The 23,170-nt window shown below is 38.7% G+C and overlaps 1 protein-coding gene across 5 annotated transcripts in view; it reads left to right on the top strand.

Annotated features, from left to right (window-relative positions):
* Positions 1 to 23,170, top strand: part of Grip1 (glutamate receptor interacting protein 1) — a 629,888-nt gene that overhangs the window by 41,253 nt on the left and 565,465 nt on the right. The gene's annotated exons all lie outside the window — the stretch shown is intronic.

Here is a 23,170-nt window from a genome sequence, read left to right as displayed (position 1 = left end):
TGCTAGATAAGCACTCTACCACTGAGCTATACCCCTGGTTCCTAATGTTCATTTTTAAGAAGAAAATGTTGAAACCTCTGGATTTGGTTCTCTCCAAGGTCCTAGTGGAATGGCTGAAAGGATGTAGAAACAGGAAAAATCAGCATTAACAAGAGAAACTGGTGATGGATGTATTATTCCCTGTGGCATAAGGTGAGGGGTTCTTTAGAGGGTCCAGGTTGTAGGACAAGCCAGAGAGCACCTTCCCCTCAGAGACATTAGTGAACCCAGAAAAATAACCAGGTGACCTGAGAACTCCAGTGTTTGGGGGTGAGAACAGAGTGAGGGGCAGCTGGTAAACATGTAACCTGGGTACCTTGAGGTTAACATTGCTTCCTGTGTGTCCACAGCATCTATCTTGCCCTCTTCCAAATCCTTCTCATTAGACTTCCATGATCTTTTTAAGAGGCAGATCTGGGCATATGATCTCCTTGCCTAAACACTTCCAGGGATTTAGACTGCTTTCAGCATCAAAGTGGACATTCAGAACATGACCTTTCCTGTCTCCCTAGTCATACCATCCCTTGGGCGTCTCCCGTGACTTACTGTATACCTCTGCCTCTGAGTGTTTGCACAGGACTGGAACTAGTTCCACTGGAGAACATTTTTCTTGCCCTTCTTAGTCATTTCCTAACCATCCTTTAAAACATAGTTCTATCACTATCTCCTTAGGAATCATCAGGGATCTATACTCTTATGATCTCATTGTATGGCCATTTTCATGGTATTTGTCCTCCTATTGGACTTTGAGCTGCCTAAGGGTAGAAGTGGTGTCTGATTTTATGTACCATTGTAGCTCTAGCATTTAGCATAGCACTTGGTATATATAAATCTTCAGTAAATATTTATGGAATGAATGGGTGGATGAATGAATTGGTGGACAGCAGCATTTAGATTTCCATAGCTTCACGGGTCGGCCTGATGGTTGATTCCTGCACAGACAGCTACTGCGAGCAAAGGAAAGTTTGTGTTGACCGGAAAATTCTGCATGTTGCTCCTGGCCTGTCTGCCATGGCAGGCAGAGGTTTTGAAAAGCAGAGCATTTTCCAAACAATGAGATCCACATTGGAGATCCAGAGATGCTTATTCTGGAACCTTTGCTGTCCCCTCAGGCTGTTGAATGTCCTTACTAAAGACATTGCCTCCCTTCTTACCTCACCCCTTTTCTGACCATTTTCCTTTCAGTGCAGACAAGGATATGTCTCTAAGAATGATTTGGATAGAAATCCACATAAATTCTGTCAGAGAGCAGCTCAACTCTTATTAGGAAACCGTTTTATCAGAAAATAAGGTTCTCTCTTAGATTCTATTTTCTGTAATTTAAAAGAAAGGGGTTACCATTTTCTAAGGTTTCAGGGGAGTTATTTCTCCTATAATAGATGGACTGTGAGAAATGAGATGATGTTAGAAAAAATATGTTGTTCTGCTTTCAGCAACGCTTGAGAGGATGTTGCAGGTGAGAACTATGACTAGCTAAGCAAGCCATCAAGGGGTCGGGGGAGAAGAAGGATTGTACAGAGTTGAAAACTCAAGAGCCAGCTTCAACTGGAATAATATAGGAGCTTACATGTACTGAACACTCACTAGATGTCAGTAATTCTAATGACCCTCCTGTCTTAACCCATTTAATGGCAAGTCTTTGAGGAAGACACTATTATTTACCTCATGTAAGAAATCTTTATAGAGAAGTGAATAGAAAGTGGGGCACTGTGGAATATTAAAAACAGTGAAGTAGAAATCAAATTTGAGAAAAAAAAGTTTACAGACAAAAGAAAGACAAAAGAAAATGTAGAAAATGAGAACTGTAGGAGAAATCAATAGTTTTAAATGGCGTTATTTGGGGTAATGAGATTATACATAGTTTTTATTTTCTTTATACTTTTCATGTTTTTAAATAGAAACTTTTATAAAATTATTGTTCTTTTAACAAAGAGCCTAGTTGACAGAGAGCATATAAGCTTTTCATTAAATTTAAGTCAGTGAAATTGAATTGTATTAGAAGCAGTAGTCAGTGAGTTAACAGGAGTGAAGGCAACCAGGTAGGAAATAAACCTCCTACATGGGAAAAGGGAACAGAGATGCATGCTGCTGAAGGAGCCCTGTGCACTTTCAGTCTCCCAACTGCATAAAACAAACCAAAAACCCCATAGAAGAACAGTGCTGGTTTGGACTATTTTGAGAATTTAGATTGAAGTGCTAAGTAAGCAATGTTATATGTGATAATTAAGAGCTAGAGAATAATTTATGCTTGTAATTTTAATACATTATTCATTTTCAGTGAATGTGCATAATTGCCTGGATCATGTATGCTTTCATTTATGTACACCTGGGGCAAACCTATGTCGAGACCCAAGATACCACCTGGTGGCAGGTATAGAACTTGCAAGTTAAACCCTGGGGAGAAATAAACCTTCCATGATGGTCCTGTTGTGGAAATTCAAATCCATGAGGAGATACTAAAGGTAAAGAATTTTTCTAGGACTGAGTTTGTAATGCTCATTTATTTATTCTCTTATTTATATGGAATTAGAAGGCTGAGTGTAAACTTACCTAGAAAAGGCTATTTGAAATGGAATGGAATTTAAAATTTCTTGTTTTCTTATTTTTAAATAGTAGTCTTCTACTTTCTGAATTGTAGTGTTTTATTCACAGCCTGCTTTGTTTCCTTTTATTATTCATATAGAAAGTATTTTGTGCATTCTAATGGTAGAAATAGCCTTTAAAAAAACAAACATTGGCATAGATTCTCAACCACTTTGCTTGGAGGGATCCCCTGTACTAAATGAAAGAAAAACAAATGGCAGTGAAAAAATGCCTTGATTCTTTTAAATTGAAATAATTTTTGGAAACTCTTAATGGGAGAACTACTGACAGGTCATTATTATGGAAAACATTATTGTAAAGAACTCCTGGTTAAAATACATGTATATCAATCATTTTCAGTCATTGAACTCCTTTGAGGCAGTTTCCTCCCCTGAAATATACATGTGTTGTCAGTCATTTGAGCCATCCTGGTGGTAATTTTTTGTGTTGCATCTTTCTCAAGAATTGTGGAAAGTAAAGAAAGAGAGGGCAATGGGAGAAGATCATTGCTTGTTTGTTTTTGTTATTCTATTTATTTATTTATTTATTTATTTAAGTTGTAGTTGGACATTGGACACAATACCTTTGTTTTTATTTATTTATTTCTATATGGTGCTGAGGATCGAACCCAGGGCCCCGCACGTGCTAGGTGAGCACTCTACCGCTGAGCCACAACCCCAGCCCTGTTTTTGTTATTTTTGATGACTTGTAACTAACTATTGCAAAAGGACCCAAAGATTCCCAATGGAGGACAGTCCCAAGCAGGCTCTTGTTTCAGGAACCTGTGAGCTGCAAAACAACTGTGAAACACAATCCTGGTTGGAGGGTGGTCATATTCTCAGTAGAAAGGGAGTTAGTGTGTAATAACTTCATATGGAAAGAAGGGAGAGAGGGCAGGAGGAGAAAAAAATGGAAATAAAAGAAAAAAACAAACAAGGAAAGGGGAGAGAAGGAACTAGCTTTGAGTCTGTGGAAAGGTATCTGCAAAAGATACCTTGTCCCTGGTTTTATCTCACTCTCCATCTGTGTTAGAGCCTTAGTCATTGGTATCATCATTGTAGTTATATGAGAAGGCCAGTGGGGAGGAAGAAAAAAGTGGGAGGGAAGTTCTAGGTTCCGCTACTTAACCTATAGATTCAATGTAATCCCAATCAAATTTCCAGCAGACTTTTTAAAAATAAAAATTAACAAATTGATTCTAAAATTCATATGGAAATACAAGGACTTAGAATATTCAAAAGAACTGGAAAAATAGAAAAAATGTGACTAATAATAAAAGGTTCCAGAATTTATTGTAAACCTACAATAATTAAGGCAGTTTGGTATATCAAGGCAGACAAGTCAGAGGGACAAAAGAAAGAATCCAAAGCAAACTTGCATGTTTAGCGCATTTACGGAGAACTCCCTTTAGATAAGAGTGCACAGGCAATTCAATGGAGAAAGGATCATCTTTTAATAAATGGGACTTTAAAAATTAAGTATTCATATCAAAAACATGTAATTCAATCTACACTTCGTGCATATCTTATTAAAAAGTAATTGAGGGCTGGGGTTGTGGCTCAGTGGTAGAGCAATCGCCTAGCACGTGTGAGGCGCTGGGTTCCATCCTTAGCACCACATAAAAGTAAATAAATAAGGTATTGTGTCCAATTACAATTAAAAAAAAAAGTAGTTGAAATTTTGTCATAGAATTAAATGTAAAACCTACAACTTCTATAAGAAAACAGGAAAAAATAAATCCTTTGTGACTTTGGTTGATTAGGCAAAAAAAAAAAAAAATTCTTAGGTAAGTCACCAAAAGCACAACCCAAACATACAAATTGAGAAACTGGATTTCCTTAATATTTGAAATATGTACTTTTTGAAAGACATTGTTAGTGAATGAAAAAACAAGCCAAAAGCTGGGAGGAAATAATTGTGAAGCATATATTTATCTAGTATCCAGAGTATATAAAGGAGTTCCAAAATGCAATAGTAAGAAATTAGACAATGTGATTTTTAAAAAATTGTGCAAAAGATTTGAACAAACACTTAAGGAAAGGAGATGTATGGATACCAAGTAAACACATAAAAAGATGCTCAACAGTGTTAGTCATTAGGAAGTAAAAGTTAAACTCACAATGAAATACTGTAAGTACCTATTATAATTGTTAACATTAAAAAGGTTGACCATACTAAGTGTTGGCAAGCATATGGGGAAATTCTCATACACTATTGACAGGAATGTGATTTAGTACAATCCTGTAGAAAACAGTCTGGTACAACTAAAATAAATAAATATTTTAAAAGTTAAAATTTCATTCTATTTGTAGGCATTTATGTCAGAGAAACCAAAACGTGTACATGCAAAGATTTGTACGTGAAGATTTGTACATGAAGATTCATATGAACTTTATTTGATAGACAAACAACCCAAATGTGTATCAACAGCTGCATGGATGGATAAACAGTATATATCTATAAAAAAGTACAGTTGGACACAATACCTTATTTATTTTTCAGCAATAAAAGGAATGGACTGTTGATACATACTGAAGCGTGGATGAATCTCAGAATAATTAAGCTGAATAAAAGAAGCTAATGATCCCTGCAATGTGTAGTGTATGATCTCATTTGCATAAAATTTGAAGACCTGCAAGAAGTTGTTTGCTTGCCTAGGGACAGGAAGAGGGAGATTTTGAACCCTGGGGTTGGGTGAGGCACTAGCAAAAGTGGAAGCTTGGGGGTGATGAAGTATATGTTTTACATGCAGATGTCTAGTTTTATTTCGATCATGGTGATGATTTCTTGGATGCATGTCTAAGTGAAGTCTTATTAAATTATATATTTTAAATACATGCAGTACACTACACATCAATAATATTTATAAAGTTGAGAAAAGAAAAAAATAATAAAGTTTAACCCACAAGTGTCAGTTTATTCTTACTAGTTTAAAATGTGCTTTTTGGAAGTGTCTGCTCTGAGGTTTAAATTTTCTGACAATTTAAGTTGACAATTCCTTTAGTGTTAATGTATGTAAATGTTTATACACATTCAATGTTATATAACACTGAATGGCTCAAAGTGACACAAACATTGAAGGACCAACATTTCATGAGAGATAATGTGAAAGGCATCACGATTATGTATTAAATCAAATCTTGCTCTACAAGAAACTGCAAGGAAGTGTGTGCTTTGTGCTAGTGTTGAAAACTGTTTTCTGTGTTTATTCATTCCTTTATGTATTAAGTGCTTATTTTTTCATTTAATACATAAGATGAGAAAGAACTGAGTTCTAGAGGACTTTATACTTTGGTTGCAAAGATAAGATTTATTTATATAATCAAGTAAACGACAATTAAAAGGAACCCTTTAATTGACATCGAGAACATGGTAGTTGATATTTGTTTCCTGCACTCTTAACTTTTCAGGTTTTAATTGAGAGATCCAAATTTCTTCTACAAAAAAAATAATGACATTTTCTCATTTCAAGTCTTTATGTTAAAATATGCATACACAAAAAATTATCAAGAACTCCCTATCTGTCTTCATTTAGTAATGACATGGAATGATTATAGGAGAAATTGATTCTACATTATTCTGCTTTTGAACATATTTACCCAAGACCTGATTTGAAAATTGCTAATGCTGTTTCTGTGCTAGTCACCCTCACTTGAAATTAAAGCAGCAACGCTGAGTAGTATCAACATTTTTTTCTAGACGCTACCTACTTCTCTGGCCATGAAGATGATTCATGTGAAGCGTAGAAACAAAGTACTTCCTAGAGAAGGACTTACCGATTTTGCTGCTTTTATTTTGAGTGTCTGGACAGCGACCATTTTTCATGAGGTCTGTCTTTAACATATTTTTTTTCCCCTTAAACCCTTCAGTATGAGGCCTCTGTGTCATCAGGGCCAGCCAAGGGGCTGAGCCACTGTGTGCCTGCTGCTCTCTGGCAAGCTGGTTGAGGAGGAAGTGTCTGTATTTACATCTTGTCCTCATTCAGTCCTCCTGAGGTGCTAATTTGCACGTTTGCATGGTGTAACTTCTGAGCAGCTTCTTGGACTGCCTGCTTCTCCTGTAGATATGCATATGTGTATGTGTGCCAGCTCCAGCCAAAATCGATTGTCTTTTATGCCGGAACCATCATTTTTGAAATAATTTCTCTCTCATCCAATGAAATTCCCTTTTCAATACTCTGTGCGTGTGTGTGTGCGCGCGCGTGCGCGCGTGTGCTGCAAAGGAACCCATGGCCTTGGTATGCTGAACCATTCTACCACTGAGCCCTACCCTCAGACCCCTGTTCCATTTCTGGCTCAGTTTTTTTGTGCTCTGTTCTGTCAAATTCTGCTTTGAGGGGGAAAATGAAAGATTCCAAAATCCAAAAGCCTGTTATCAACCCCACTGAATGTGAATTTAGTCAACTTCTCCTTGAAGTGTCTGTATTTTCAACTTTCTGAGTGTGGTGTGAAAAAGTTTCTCTCTTTAAATGGAAATGAGAAATAAGTAGAGAGGAGGTAGTTTGAGGGAAAGGGAGTATTTATCCAGTGCTTCTGAAACCATGCTGTGGGTCAGTGGTTTTCTAGCTATTTTTAGTCCTATATCCCTTTTTTGTGGAAGCTCAGTATATAAAATTACTTTTTTTTTTTTTTTTTTTTTTTTAAATGAAGCCCGGTAGCTAAGACAGGACTGGAGGGCTCATGCTCATGTCCCTCTATTTTTCTGGTTGCTGACCCCAAGGGCCCTCTGTGGACCTCTTAGAGTTCCCTGGATTGTAGTATAAAAACCAGCCATGTACTTCTGGTTTCCATCTGAAATTTGTAACCTGACCCCAAAACCCATTGTACAGTTACAGGTTGAAGTTGGTTCCCCTGCAACTTTATCTCCAGAGAGATTGAACGCAGGCCTTGGTTTATTTGCAAAACTCTAAAGGAAGGCAGGGGTACCACAGAAGCAGGTAAACTCAATTTAGCTCAAATTGTTAACGAATTGCTAAAAGCCAAACTCGGAACATTGTGGGTGTGGGACCTGGGATTGGTAAACAGTGATTTGCATCCTCTGGAAGACCCCCCCTCCACATGCTTCCCTGGGAGCTCATGGGGGGGTGGGGTGGAGAGCTGGGGCAAGGAAAGAGACCTCAGAAACGAAGACACATAATTCCTATTCATGAGCCTCTGTTTTATTTTTCCAGTTGTGAGAAGGAGACTCTCTTGGTGGAGTAGGCCTGGAGAGCAGGAATCTTCGGTCCAGATTTCTGAGATCCTCCTACCACTGGATAAGTGGCACAATCACCATTCTCGAGGCACAGGGATCTGGGACTTTGCTAAGACTGAGGCTGGACCAGGACAGCAGTGAGCACCTCTCATCAGCCTCACTCTGCCAAGCTTAAATCTCATATTCTTCTCAGTGTTCCAGCTATTTATTGCAGTGTAGCAAACCACCTCAGGATTTAGTGGCCTGACATATGTGCAATTTATTCTTACTCAGAATTCTGCATCCTGGGCCATCTAGACAGTTCTTTGCACTACATAGTGCCTGTGGGTGCTGGCACCACCACATTGCTTCCAGATCATTCTGATTCGCTGGTCAAGGCAAGAGGCAGGGCCAGCCCAGGGGAGAGGAAAAGGGAGAGGAACAAACAATGGCAGTCAACTTTGTAGATTATCTGCATATTTAATTTGCCATCCATTTTCCCCCTGCTTCTGTCTTTGGTTTCCATATTCCCTTCTATCTTTTAATAGTTTCTTTCTAAATCTTCACCTTTAAAAATATACCTCATTCTCTAAGGTCCAACCTAATTTCACCACCTTCACAAAAAGGCTGATCCCATCATTGATCATGGAAACTAGGACACTGAGAGAGTGAAAGGGGCCACTGATAGGACAACAGGCATAAACAGTGATTTTTTTTCCTGGCAAACTAAAACATATAATACCTATTCAAGAGCCTCTCTCTGATTTTTCCACTCATGAACGATCTTTCCCTTCTGCTGAATTTGTTCATATCTCTGATGGGACACAATTCATTCTTCCTGGTATTTTGAGTACAAATAACTGTCAAAGCTTTCCTAAATTGTAAATTCCTAGAAAGCAGATTCACGGTCTTGTTTGCCTTTCCCAGAGCCCTTGACACAGCATTGTGCACACAGTAAACACTCCACTGAGGTGGAAGAAGAGAAGAGGAAAGGAGAATACCTATATTGATAGTCCTGGGTCTTTCAAAGTGTCTTATTGAATAGTCACCTTCCAGTCTGACATCTAGCAATTCTACCCTATTCTGAGCTGGTGATTTAATATCCAGGCATCTCAGTCTATTGATCTAAAACATGGGGGAAATTATACCCCTGCTGCATATTTTACAGGGATATTGTAAAGGCCAAAGGCAATGATGTATGCAAAATTTCTTTGAAGTATTACACATGAAAGTGCTTCCACAGATATAAGGCACTATTACTATTTCAGTTTTCTTATTTGTTTCTAAAAAGGATATCAGCTGAGTGGGTTTAGATAACTACTTCATCCATGAAGTTGCTCTTTTTAGTGGGAATTCAGACTTTAATTCCCTCTCTCCACCATTCTTTGCTCTAATTTAAGATAAGGTGAAGGGGAGAGTAGGTCAAGAGTGAGCAGAAGTCTCAGTACATCCATTTCCATCCACTGCTGTGTGTGTGAACAGGTCACTTAGCTTCTCTGGAGTCTGTTTCCATAACTGTAAAATAATATCTATTCTGTCCAGGGTGATAGAGTGAGGCTCATATTAAATACATGTGAAAAATCCTTTGAAATAACCATAAAGGGTCATGATATTAGTGATTATTTCAGAATACTCCTTTTTTCCCCCCTGTGGCTTCTTGCTTGAAATATGATTGTCTGTTTGTCTGTCTATCTATATGTATCTTTTTGTGTGTACATGTGAGTTTGGAGTTATCAATAGTTGGACTATTGATGTGTCTCAATGCTTAAATTTCTCAAGTGTTTGGGATTTCTTCTGTCTTCTTTAGAGAAAGAACTATTTCAACCCATTTTCTTACACTTCCAAAAACACAAGTTATAAAACCAACTGTTGTTTCCCCTTCTGTCCCAAAGGATGTGTCCTGTACACTTTAAATAAATAGCTGGACTCCTCAAGCTCCTACAGTACAAACAGTACAAAGGATCTTAGACCTCCTGTGACCTGGAATTTCATGGTGTCAGATTTAAGCTATTGTGTCCTTCAATCCTCACTCCAGCCACCTGCAGGTGCCAGTTGGGAGCCTTGGTGCTGGCGGTAGGCCCAGGGTAAACCACTGTCAAGGTGGCTTCTACTTCATGCTCTATGCTAATGAAATGTGCTTGTTGCCTCTCTTGTGGGGCTAGTACTATTTCAGGGGCTCGGCATCATTTGCTGAATTTTTCTGCCAGCTGTTCTGTTGTTAGCTGCTGAGGATCCTCCTGAATTTCTCCTTCTAGAGAAATGGAAGGGAAGTTGCTTCCTTACCACCACAATGTGGTCAAAGCGCTTAAGCCCAGGTGTTGACACTCAGCATCCATCCCAGGACATTTCCTTCCTTGTGCAATTTTAGGCATTTGACTCCCAAGTCAAGCCACACATTCTCTCCCCCTCCTCACTCTCTCTCCATTTCAGATGCCCAATGTGGAATTCCTGTCAAAAGTCTTTTTAGAGTGCTTCCCCAAAGCTCTGAATTATAAGAATTCACCAGGCCCAAGTTGTAGTGAAGATGCCAATCTGTCTGCTGGAAGCAGGATTTATAGTAGGGCATCTCTCAAGCTTTTTGTTTTATTCTACTCAGAGTCAAGAGAACTCCCCTTGGGGACAGTGAAATATGCCCTGGCACATTTCTCCTGAGCACATGTTTATATTTCAGCATGAAAGAGCCCCCTTAGCTTGCTAAGAATTTATATAGCAAAGGTTGCAATTTCTCAAGTCCCGTGTAGTCATTATGGTTGATGTGACCTCTGGGATAAAGCACATCTTAAAGTGCTGCAGAATATCAGTGTATACACTTCTTGATCAGTGTAGAATTCTACTTAGATATGATTACTGCTGTGTATGTGTACATGCCCTTCAAGTTTTTTCTCCTTCTAGATGGTAAGATTTACACACTTCAAAAAGCTATAGCACCAATAAAGGTTCCACTTTACTTATGAGTAGAGATAATTTCTGCTGTGCAATGCTTTTATTTCATAAGCCATTAAGAGAGGTGAGTTTTGTTTTTTCATTTATTATTTATTTGATTATTTAATGCTTAAAATTTTATCCATTCTGGAAGAAAATCTTTGTAGAATACATTAAATAGTTTCAACCTTTCACACCAAAGACACTAAATGCAATTTGATGTTTTGTTTTTTTTTCTTGATGACTCAGGGTTGCTAATTAATAACTGCAGCTTTTCCCAAATTGGTGTTAGCAGAATAGTTATCAACTGTGTACTATTAGGTATCTTTAAAAAAAAAGTTCTCCGTGATCAAGTAAATTGGTTAAATACTGGGTAAACAAAATTAAGTAATTTTCTTTTTTTTTCAGGATTACTCTGAGTTTTTTTCATGTTGATGTTTATCTAGGGATTATAGAATAGAACTCTTTTCAGATATAATGAACCAGAGAATGTCCTTTGCATTATATTTGATATAGTTCCTACAGAGAATCTTTAGAACTTTTTTGGGAAAACACTACTCTAATGTGATAGTCTCCAGGGCTGTCAATATGTATGGGCTATTTACATCTACATCCCAAGATCCCAGATTGCTGCTGTCTCTTGAGACACATTTTCTGTTTCCTAACCTTCCTTCCTAAATTCCTCTTCCTCCTGCCCACCCCCATACTGTGAGTGTTTTGACCATTCCTAACTGTCTGAAATCCTCCCCTTACCTCACATCAATTATGATGTGGGAATTCAGATAACTTATCTTTGACATCAGAATTCTTTTGGATATGAAAGGGACTGTGACTCTCTAGGGCAAAGGAGGATTGTTACAGGTAATTTTTCTTTTTCTTTCTTCCTTTCTTTTCTTTTCTTTTCTTTCACTGGGGACTGAACCCAGAGGCACTCCACCATGGAACTATATGCCGCCACCCTCCACATTTTTCATTTTAAGATACAGGGTCTTGCTAAATTACAGAGGTTGGCCTTCTACAATTTGTGATCCTCCAGGAGGCAGAGTGACTAGGATTATAGATGTTCAACACTGAGCCCACCTTGGGTAACATAAAATCTAAAAACAAACTAACATAAACAATGGTAGGAAGCATTTTCTTGGCTCAGAGGCTGATAGGTTTGGCCTGGTGGGATCAGGAGTCTGGCTTCATTTGCATGGCTCCATATTTACCCTGGGCTGGTCTATGTCATGGTGCAAAATAATGGTAACATTTTCAGATTCTATCTTGCTATCTATGGCCATACCCACCCTGAATGTGCCATCTCATTGGATTACATCTTGCTATACAGGTTGTATAGTTGGTCATCAGAAGAGCATCTTTGTCCCAGAATTCTTGCAAATCCTGAGCTAAATGGATTGGAGAAACTTTGGAACAAATTCCTAAGACCTCGAGAAATCTAAATGCTGTTGGTTTGGATGTGTTACAGCAATATATATAGAAGGAAGGTGGGATTATTATATTACCATGTTTGTCAGAGAGCATCCCTGGAAGTGAGTCTCAATTCCACCCAGATAGAATGGCTGTTGCACATTTGAGGCTGGATAGAATGGATCGGTGGGATCAGCCATGTTATCTGATAGACATTGTGTCTTATTTGTTTCCTCATTTCTTCTTCTTTTTTTTTTAAATATATGTTTAGTTATAGATGAACACAATATGTTTATTAATTTATTTTTATGTGGTGCTGAAGATGGAACCCAGTGCCTTACACGTGCTAGGCAAGTGCTCTACTACTGAGCCATAATCCCAGCGTTTGTTTTCCCATTTCGTAGGAGACTTGGAAATGAGCTATCCAAGTTTATTAGTTTATTAGATTTACCTGTAAAGTAACAAGTGCTCAGAAGGCCTTCCTCTAATGAATGTGCATGAATACTAGATATGTCACATCTGTTTGGGCTAGTCATAGGTTTTTGTTTTTTTTTCTTTCTTCCTAATTCTCAGTTGTGTTCTAGGTACAAGAGGCCAAATAAATGGCCAATAGACAGATGGAGTAATTAAGAAGGATTTGGCAAATAAATTACATAGAAAATATTAAGAAGTACATCCCAGGGTTGGGCCTGGAACTCAGAAGTAGAATGCTTGCCTAGGATGCTCAAGGTGCTGGGTTTCATCCCCAGCAAAGAAAGAAAGGAAGAAATCAATCAATCCCTAATCACATTGGTTTTGACATTTTTAGAAAGCAAGTAATATATGTTCATCATTAGAAAAATAGAAAAGATAGATAAGCAATTTAAAGGTAATGAAGAACACTTGTAATTCCTTAGCTCTGATTTTAAAATCATATTAATTTTTTACTCTTTCTGAAACAAAAATCACCCGTTTTTATATAAACATTTGATTATGGAAATGGAAAGTCTAGTCTGTCTTTGAAAATCAGAAAAAGCAATGTTTATTCTGTATTGTACCTGAGATTTTTATTTCCTTATCAAATGTTGCCCAAATTATGTGATTCAAAAATTTATCATATTACTTCAGTTATCTGTTTATCTTCTATTAAATGCAATTGAAAAATAATAGGTTTTTTCACAAAGGTGAAAATATTTCTCTTAGGCATAAGTTATTTTCTATTTACAAATCTTTTACATTTATTCAGTGTCTCTCAAAGGAAAATTATTTTTAAACATGACTCGCTTAAGAAGCATGTTTCTTCATCATCCTATCAGAGCCATATAATGACTTTGATTCAAATTACTTTTTGAGAGGATTATCTTTTATTTCTGACTATATAGATGTAGGGGAGGAAAAACTATCCCATTGGAGGGTTCAGTAATTGAGTCTGTGAAATGAATTGACAACAGACAGATTAACAGGTAAAAAGATTTACAAACTTATTATGTGCACAGAGGCATCACATGGAAGAAAAGTGAATACCCATAAGCCCAATGAGGTCTAGCAGTTTACATACCCTTTTTTGGCAGGAAGGGGAGAGGGAATATAAGCAATTTAGGGGAAAAGAGGTGACTTGGGAAAGATGAATAGCTCCGGAAGCATTGGAAATAGCCTGTGACAAAGCCTATGGGTGTGGTGTTGACCCCTTCCTCCTCTCCTGTACTAGCAGCTAATCTGCCCTGGTTAATGAGATTCCCCATGAGGGACTCAGGACAGTGGGATTCTTTTTGGAGGCTGTGTGTTTAGGCAGGTAAGAAGTCCAGAGAAAGCCCCCTCCCGGTGTTTGCTGCTCCCCAGGTGCCCTCCATTTGAAATCCAAAGTGTCATATTTTGGGGTAGCATTTCTGAACTCCTTCCTAGGGACGTGTTAGGAATTGCTTATCTGTGAATTTGAGGTTCCTGGAGTGATGCTGTCAAAAGGAGGGGTGTGGCCGAGGGAGGCTGTGGACTTTGTGATAAGAGCATAGTCACAGTCCCATCCTTCCTGGTTCTGCCCCTTTATCTTAACAACGGCTCTGAGTCTGAATGGAGATAAATCTGAGGGGTGTTTCAAGAACTAAACAAATCATGACATATAAAGCTCTTGTCACATTAGTAAAGGTGCTGTTATTCTTAGTGGGTAGGTCCTAAGGAATAGCTTAGGTCCATGATGTTGGAAGGCATCTTGGAGGTGTTCTGGTACAGCCTCTTCTTAATACAAAAGTCTGTCCTGGAGCATTGCTGGTAGATGGGTTTTTTGACCACCCAGGGACTCCATCACCTCAAAAAAGGCAACCTGTGCATATATTTGGTCAGTTGTAATTCTTAATGATAGCAACACACATTTTGATTGAAGTTTACAAAATGCTTTCACATCTATTGTTTTAGCCTATCTGTATAGTAAATCTATAGAATTGATAGAAATCTTAGGAAGCTGCTTCTTACTTTGAACCCAAATCTGCTCTCCTATAATTTATACTTATTTTACACACACACACACACACACACACACACACACACACACACACATGCATAGATAGTTAGATAGATAGTTGTCAGTGGACCTTTATTTTATTTATAAGCAGTGCTGAGAATAGAACCCAGTGCCTCACACATGCTAGGCAAGCGGTCTACCACTGAGCTACAACCCAGCCCTAATTTGTACTTATTGATCTGTAGAATGCAGATAAAATAACTATTTATTGCACAACTACTATTTTGCAGGCACTTGTCTAAATAGAGATACAGCATTGACAGGAAAATAGTCTTATCCATGACTCTCCAGTAATTATTGTTCAGTATTAAGGTTTGCATACTACAGTCTTTAAAATCCAGCCCACTACCTGTTTTTGCAAGTGAAGTTTTATTGGAATGCAGCCATCCCCAATCTTTGGTTTTGTGCTAAAACAGCAAAGTTGAGTGTTTGCAACAGAGATTGTATGCCTTGTCAAGCCAAAAATATTTACAGTGTGGCCCCTTTTAAGAAAAAATTTTGCTGACACTAGGCCTGGTGGATGAGGTAGATATTAAATTATTGTGTACATCAATAAACACATCATTTTGAATTTTTACTGTGAAGAACAATAACAGGGGACATTTAACTTAGCTTGAGCAGTAAGGCAGGCCACCTTGAGAAAATAATGTGTAAGCTGGGTCCTGAAGGACAAAGAGAAAACTGAACAATTGTGAGGATGCAAGGAGAAAACAGGCAGAGGGGCAACTTGCATCAAGTCCCTCAGAAGGAAAGAGATTAGTGAATTAGAAGACCTGAAGGAAGAGCTGTGCAGCAGGAGCCAAGTGAGGAGTGAAGTTCTGCGGGAGAAGGAGGTGGAGGCCAGGTCACGAAGGCTCTTCCAAAAGCATTGCTAGGGTTTTAAGACTTGTATTTTAAATCAACTAATTAGAGGGGGAGAGAACTAGTGACTTCAGTTATTTGGTGAACCTGTTGCTTCCAGGTGTAAGAAGAGAGGGTGAGGAGTCTGGGATACTCTCGACCATCTAGTTTAAGCAATGGAGTGAGTGAAGTTGCCATTGATGAGATGGAGAACCCTGGAAGAGAACAGAAGCAGGGCTAGTGAGTTGATGATGATGTAAGTTTTGGAGATGTTGAGTTTGAAATGTCAGTTTGAGATTCCATCTAAGTGGAGATGTCAAGAGGACAATTGGATGCACAAATTTGAGATTTAGAGGATAGTACAAGTGGTAGGCTGAATCTGAAGTCATCAGTATTTGTAGTCCTTTGAAATCATATTGGCAATGAGATTGCCTAGGGCTACATGTGCTGGGAGGAGGGTATGAGGCTCAAGTTATCAGGACTCAGATGTTCAAAGTTTGGGTGGAAGGGGAGGAAGAGCCTTCAAAGGAGACTGAGAAGGAGAAGATAGAGGAGAATTGACATCCCTGTGCTAAGAAGGAGATATTTCAAGAAGGAGATCTGGTTACATATATGCTATTCTGCTGCTGATGTAAGGTGAAGATTGAGTATCCACTAGACTGGACAAATGAACATAGTGGTAACCTTAGTAAGAGCAGATTCAACTGAGTGGTGAGGGCAGAACCAGACAAGAGTAGGTTAGGAGGCACATGAGTAGAAGTGAGAATAAGGAAACCATTTTCTTCAAGACATTTGGCTGTGAAGGATCAGAGAAAGAATTCACCAGTTACAGAGGAGAGAAGATCCAGGGAAGTTGTTTCATTTGTTTTTAAGACGTTGGAGTGCAGATGGGAAGAACATAGTAGGATGGGAAGGTGAAGACACAGAGTTAAAGGACAATAGATGAAGAAGAATAATAGATGAGCACATCAGAGGAGTGCAGGTTTTGAGCCTACATGGATAGACTGGCTTTCCATCGGAGGGAGAGCACTTCTATTGTTACAGGAAGGGAAGCAGTTATTTTAGTCAACTTTTTCACTTCTGGTGAAAAAGATTTGGCCAGAACACTTTTAGGAGGAAAAATTAAGGGCTCCTGGTTTTAGAGGTCTCAATCCATAGGCAACAGGCTTGGCTTGAGGTGAGGCAGGACATCATGGTGGAAGAGTGTGCTGGAGTGAAGCAGCTTCCATGACAATCAGGAAGCAGAGAGAGACTCCACTCTCCAGATTCAAAATATATACCCCATAGCCATGTTCCCAGTGCCCACCTCCACCAGCCGCACCCTACCAGTCTTCCGTTACCACTCAGTTAATCCCCACCAGGGGATTAATTCACTGATTGGGTTAAGGCTCTCACAACCCAATCATTTCTCCTCTGAACCTTTTTGCATTTTCTTACACATGAGCTTTTGGGGGACACCTTGCCTCCAAACCATAATGTAGTCAAGAGGGATACAGGTGCAGGTTGTTTTGCCCATATGTTGGAAGGGAGTGGGGGAAATGTCATGGATGGCTTCTGTTTTCTTTGTGAAATACGGAACAAAGTCACCTGCTGAAAGTGGGAGAAAGAAGGAGGTCAGGAAGGAAATAAGGAAATGCAGAGCTGGGGTGTAGCTCAGTGGTAGAGCACTTGCCTAGTGTTCAGGAAGCCTTGGGGCCTTGGCCAATGCTGAAAAAAAAAAATGCAGAATATGACATAGCTGCTGCTGAGAGAAGGAGGGCATGTTAACCAGCAGTTGATTGCTCATTAGTTGGATGTGAGGGTATAACTTTTTGGGGAACTAATTTTTGGTTTTGTGATGATTAGTGAAGGTGAGATCAAGGAATAGAGATACCAGGGTATTAGGTCACGTAGACTGATGTGGTTAGACAAGACTGTAAAGGAATCCTTAAATCTTTAGTGAGTGCAGTTAATTGATAGAAAAAAGGAGGGGAAAGTTGATACGCACATTACAGAAGCCGTGATATGGAAGTGCCCTTGGCAGACCAGACACAGGACAGTGACCTGATAGTGTGCTGGTAGGAGAAACTAGGCAGCTTCAGGGCACCTGAATCCTCTGATAATCAGCTTTCAGTGTTGAGAAAACAGGCACAGGGTAAGGGGGCGTTCTGGTCTCTGGAGTTCTAAAAGTCATAATTGAAGGGTGTAGGAAGGTGGGATATGGGTGGAGCAGAGAGTACCTTTTGAGTAGTTAGGGAGAAGACAGTGGTGGTCATCTGTACCATTAGTGGAACAGTATCTCCCTGGACTATGTCCTTTTAAGATTGCATTTGATTCTTGTATGTGTCTTGATTTAACCAATAGAATGTGCAATGCCAAGCTAAGATTATGCTTCCACTCTTTGCAAACCCTTGGATGCCATTAAATATGTCTGGCTGCCCTATTGAAGAGATGATATGGAGCAGCATAGCAAGACCACATGAAGAGGGAAACTTCTGAGGTTACATGGAGAGAGAGAAGTAAGTGGATGGAAGGAAGCACCCACTTCTCTTAGCTGAGCCCACTCTCTGCCTGCTGAATGCAGCCACTGAGGGGCAACCAGCAAAGTCAACAGAACTGTCCAGCTAAGCTGAGCTCTGATTGCACAAGAGAGGGAGAAGTAAGTTGTTTTCAGCCTCTAAGTTTTAGGGTAGTTTGTTGGCAGCAATAGATAACTGAAGAGATATTTTAGTAGATAGTCCTGCATTTAGGAGTAATCATGGAAGTAGAGGATGTACGACTTCCTGTTGGTTTGGTTCTTAAAGATACCCTAGAAGACAGTGGGCTCTGAGACACAACCCAGTTCAGCTGTGGCCTACATAAGTGATGCTTTGGACTTAGAGTGAGGGGCCCTATTTTTCCCCTTGCTGTACCCAACTCTTCTTGACAGGAATTGGGTTTGCTATGAAGAAGAGGATAACAAATACCTGTTCTTTTTTTTTTCCCTCTGACTAATCATCCTGATTTCATTCAGTCCTTTCTTGCATCTGATTTAGAGACTCCTTAACATTGTTTTCCTCAGGTATATTCAGCTTATCAGTGACTTTTAAAATGTGGCACCCAGAACTGAACTCATCAATTCATGATATGATTGTAGCCATATATGATAGAAAAGGACTATTATATTTTCTTGCTTTAGACATTATTCTTTTTAACTATAATTTCAGATTGCTTTAGCTTTTGGGGGAAGCTGTCATACTGTTGACTCATATTTAGCTTAAAGGCAACTAAAACACCTATATCTTTTTTTTTTTAAACACAGATTGCTATTGTTATCCAATCTTATACTTGTGTCGTTAAGTTTTTGAAATTAGGAATGAAGAATTAAATTGAATATGCTATGTGTGAGTTTATTCATCTAATCTGTGGTTGCCTTTTTGAATTCCTCTTACCTCTCCTTCTAGCTTGTACTAGTCCCAAGTTCTTTGTTTGTTTCTTTTAGTACTAGAGATTGAACTCAGGGGCACTTGACCACTGAGGCACATCCCAGCCCTATTTTGTATTTTAGAGACAGGGTCTCACTGAGTTGCTTAGTCCCTCGCTTTTGCTGAGGCTGGTTTTAAACTCCCTATCCTCCTGCCTCAGCCTCCCAATCTGCTGGGATTACAGGCATGTGCCACCATGTCTGGCACTAGTCACAACTTTGTTGGTATATATTCTTTTATTTTCACCTAACATACTGATAAAACCTATTGAAAAGAGGGCTTGGAGTCAGTCCCAGGGTATACCCACAGAAACCCTAACACCAAATCATTAAAAATACCACCTGAGATAATGGTTCCTTGCCTAGAAATATGGTCCTTGCATTCACCAAACCTCTCTTGTTTAACATGAACATGTTACTTGAAAATCAAAGAGAACCTGGGCATCTTAACAACTGTTCCTTGGATGGCTCCCATACTTAGTCCTCAGCTAAAATTTCTTCAGTCTGGCCTCAAAATGTAGCCTAACTATTGTCAAAGGGGGTAGAATTTGGTTTCTCCAAATTATCTCTCTTTTTGCTAGGTACTCTTTTTAAAATGTATTAACCTTCACTGTGTCCTCTGTTTCTCCTGGGTGAGGAGCCCCAGGTTGTAGTCTGTATTAAGTGATGTTCAGGAGTGCTGCAGGCCCTTCATAGTCTTCTTTTAATCCTCTATCCATGCCAGTCTGTGAATCCACAGATAGGAACCATTTTAGGGCCAACTATAATTCAGCCTGCATCACAGGTGTTCATGCTTCTGAAAGGCCCAGTCGCCTAAACTCACTCTGAGAATGATAGTGGGTAAGAATGTGCTTTGTAGAACAAATTCCATGCCTAAATAACAGGAGATAGGAATGTCTTCTAGCATTTTTGCTCTTTTACAGCTTCAAATAATTCAGTGCAGACTGTAGATGAGCTGATAGCATGTCCTCCTGCCAAAGTTAATTGAAAGATAAGCATCTCCCTCCATTTTGTTAGTAAAGTAGGTGAAACCAGTGGCTAATTAGTCTCAAAAAGAAAGCAAAGTAATCCTCTCTGACAAAATTTTTAGCAATTAGGTAGACAATATCAAATAAATTGCAATTTTTCTTGCTTGATTCGTAAGGGAAACAATTCATAGCTAGCTAACTCAATCTGGGAACACAATAGGATGCAGTTTTTTAAAATAAAAATTGGGTGAAAGTAGCCAGCTGGTCTTTTTCCTGCTCTTAAAATATTTCAGACCAAAGTCTGAGCTTGTTAACTACTTTGCCCAAATGCTGTTTTATCAGCTCTAATTTGATGTGTTTTTTTATTGTACATTAAATTGAATTCTTTTTTTGAGAGTAAGCAGAATGTAAATAATTATGCATTGAGTGGCCTTCTGTTAGAATGGATTCATAACCTCATTGTTGGAAATCTGCAAAATGAGTCTTTATGTGCAATATGTTGAATGAACTTAAGACTTGAGTACCCAAACTCCACATTCTTTTCCCCAAAGAGTTGGCTACCTATACAAGATTTTCTTCATCCCCCCCCCCCCATATTTCTCTGTGTAAAGCTGTATTTTGAACATTCCTAGAGTAGTACCCTTTATCCTTCCATCCTGTACCACACATAAGCAGAGGCAGCAAAAGTTGACAGCATTTAGACTGGCAATAACTTTTCAATGAATATGGAAGAATTTGATGATATTCAGTCATTTGTCAAAGAGAAAAGTTTAAATACAGGCATATTATCCTATGTCATAGAAGCCTTTATTATGATTGATTCCTTCTGAAGCAGTATACTATGCAGATGTTTTATTCATGAGTTATTTCTGCAAAAACTCTGTGGGTTCCTATTTCATTTTCCTCAGCTGAATATGCTATGATTTGGGTTTTTTGTTAAATTTATCCTTATATAGGCAATATTATTTCTGAGAAGTTGATGCTTGCTGTAGGCTTTAGAACACAGCTGTTTGTAAAATTTAATGATTGTTGACTGCAGTTAAATTCCCCGAGTTGATAGTATAGATATCAAAGGCATTGATTGTGTAAGAAAATTTTGTCTTTGACATACATGGCAAGATTGCTGTCATACCATGACCCTAATTTTCCTTCACTGGCAGGATCATTTGTTGGTAGGAGAACACTGAAAGTAAATGACACATGACTGATAATAGTAATAAGAGGAATAAGAAATGTGGAGTGAACTCATCTGTCTAATAAACCTTTAAAAAGTCCATATTTAGTAAAACAATTACATGTGGAAGTCTGGACACCAACATCCTATTAGCCCATCACTATTGCTATTTTATTGCCTTACTCTTCTTCTTTTGTTTTGTAGAAGGGTTCCTCTTTGTATTAAATCTTTTCCATATAAGAACTGTAATGGATTGTTAAAAATTATAGAAAAGGATTTAAAATTTAAGAATTTCAGGATTTAAAATTGTGGATTATTAAAAATTATAGGCTGTTATCTACTGGTAACATATTTTATGCATTACTTTTCGGAACAAATGTTGAATGGATTCTTTTGTTCCCCTTAGTTTAATCTTATTGCCTTGATTTTTGGCAGAAATTGTATTGAATAATGGTGCAGAGGGTCCTTTTTTGCTGTGTGTGTGTGTGTGTGTGTGTGTGTGTGTACAACCACAGACAACACCATGATGATCTAGTTAGTAACTTAAGGTAGTTTTTGCCCTCTCCCCTCTTTGCAGGCCCTATCACCACTGTGATCTTCCTACAAGAGTTTTATTTCCTGTTTTAGATATCCCAGGGAAACAGAACGTGAGCAGTGGTTGGTCTAACTCGATTCTAGCTTTGAATTCACAAGAGGAAACATTGTACATATATGTACTTGTTCTACAAACTAAGACAACTGATGGCCTTTATTAAATAGTTTCACATGATCAATGGAAAAGCAATGTGTGCATGTGAGCACGCGTGCGCACGCGCGTACACATACACACACACACACACACACACATACACACACACACATACCCCATATACCTTTTGTTGTTGTTATTTCTGAGTTGAGACATTATTTTTTGTATTTCTTCCTTTGGAGTCTGCTCCCTCTGTCTTGAGGTCTGCACCACCTGGCAGCCTCTAAGATGACCAGGAAGTCCTCTCAGGGGAAGACTGCCAGTGGGGTTTTTTAATGCCACTGTCCTCTTGTCACACAGGCAGCTGTGGGTAAGGGACCTTTGCCTTGACTTTGATGCTCACATTTCTTCTGTCTTGTTTTTGGATGCTTCTCTCTAGTCCTTTCTCTATATATTTACCATTTACTGTGTTGGGTCTTTAGAAAAATTGGCGCTATTTTTCCTGTTACAACATATTCAAAATGACGATGCTATCTAATTCTCACCTTGGAAAATCCAGGAAACTGGCATATGCCTGGGAGTCAAGGGAGATGGAGGTTTAAGGTAGTCACCCCCCAACAGTCAGTTTAGAGGACAAGGTTACTTTCCTATACTGGGTCAGAGATTGTCATATAAAATGTGACCTAAGCCACTGTCTTTATCATTGACACTGATTGTTAAGTATGTTTTTGAGTGTTCCTTGTGTGTGTGTGCTGATTTGCCATTTACTAATGTGTGAGTCTGGGCAAGTTGCATGGTATTTTGTGCATCAGTCTCCTGAGCTGGGTTTAGTAATAGTACTTCCCTCCCAGGAAGGTTGTGGGCAGTATTGTCACCTGTGTATGAGATGTCTAGGACACAGTAGGTAATCTGCATATGATAGGTGCTATCACACAGCACTGGCAATGGATGGAGTTCCACAGACTACCTGTCTTTGAATTCTGGTTCTGTTTCTTCTTGTCCTAGGATCTTGACTTCATTTTTCCTTACAGCAGAATTTCCATACAAAAAAAAAAAAAAAAAAAAGATCTTTGTGAAGATTTAAAGATCATGCAAGTTAAGTGCTTCATATGGTGGTTGGCCATACTAAGTAAATATTAGAGAAGTTTACCATTGTAGTGAATTTCTGGTAATTTCGTTATTGTCTTCATATATCACAACATTTTTAGTGGCATCTTTTTTTAGTCATCAACATCATGTTTATCACAAGATGTTATCACAAGACTGTTTTCTTTCTAGCCTCCAAATTTAGATTAGATGTGGATGAAGGGAGAAAAAAGTTTCTGCAATATTTGAGTTTGTTTTCTGAGGTATATGCATTTTGTGAAGGAAAGAGACCACAAGTTGCTGCATAAGCTTTCACGTGGTCCAGAGAACACTACTCATGATGAGACTATTT

Source organism: Callospermophilus lateralis, chromosome 4 (assembly GCF_048772815.1).
Source record: "Callospermophilus lateralis isolate mCalLat2 chromosome 4, mCalLat2.hap1, whole genome shotgun sequence".
NCBI classification, from domain to species: Eukaryota; Metazoa; Chordata; class Mammalia; order Rodentia; family Sciuridae; genus Callospermophilus; species Callospermophilus lateralis.
The sequence above is the reverse complement of the archived record's forward strand: the minus strand, read 5'-3'. Positions and strand labels throughout refer to the sequence as shown.